This window comes from Melanaphis sacchari, unplaced genomic scaffold (genome assembly GCF_002803265.2).
Source record: "Melanaphis sacchari strain LSU unplaced genomic scaffold, SCAv2.0 Contig24_pilon_pilon, whole genome shotgun sequence".
NCBI lineage: Eukaryota > Metazoa > Arthropoda > Insecta > Hemiptera > Aphididae > Melanaphis > Melanaphis sacchari.
This window is the reverse complement of record NW_020271125.1, coordinates 2,666,050-2,666,735: the sequence shown is the minus strand read 5'-3', so window position 1 is coordinate 2,666,735 and position 686 is coordinate 2,666,050.

The window sequence follows — 686 nt, the reverse complement described above, 5'->3', positions numbered from 1 at the left end:
ATTGTCGCGCATCACTGCGATAAACGATAATAAATAATTGCAGACATAGTTTTCACCGTATATATTTTATGATATCTGTATCATCGTGGTCCTCTATTAGCTCAACATAATAATGTATCATTATATAACTCGGGTCAAAGGCTGCACAAACGTTCGATTATACATATTTCGTTTACTTTGTGTTACAACCAATATACGTTTATAATATAATATTATGGGCGAGTCGTGGGCGTCTGTAACGTGGTGTATAAATATTAGGAGTATATTAATATGTTTATACATAATATACAAACACTAGCGGTACCTCTGACCTCGCCCGAAGTTCAGAAACGCTGAAAAATTTCACGCAGAGATATGCTTTGCAATAATAACAACAATAACAATAACAATAACAATAATAATAATAATAATAATAATAATATGTTGGTTCAACAAAAACGTTAGAGCCACAGAGTGGTAATATAATATAATATTATCAGCACTCATCTCAAAGGCGCTAAAGTAAACCTATACCTAACTTGAGCTAAGTATTTTAACAATAATCCATCCACTACCCCCTACAACGTAATATGATATGATTTAAGAATCTACGCTTGTTTAGAACTTTTGACATAAGAAATCAACAATTTAATATATTAAAAAAAAAAACAACCAATTACTATGATAATTAATGATACATTCATCCA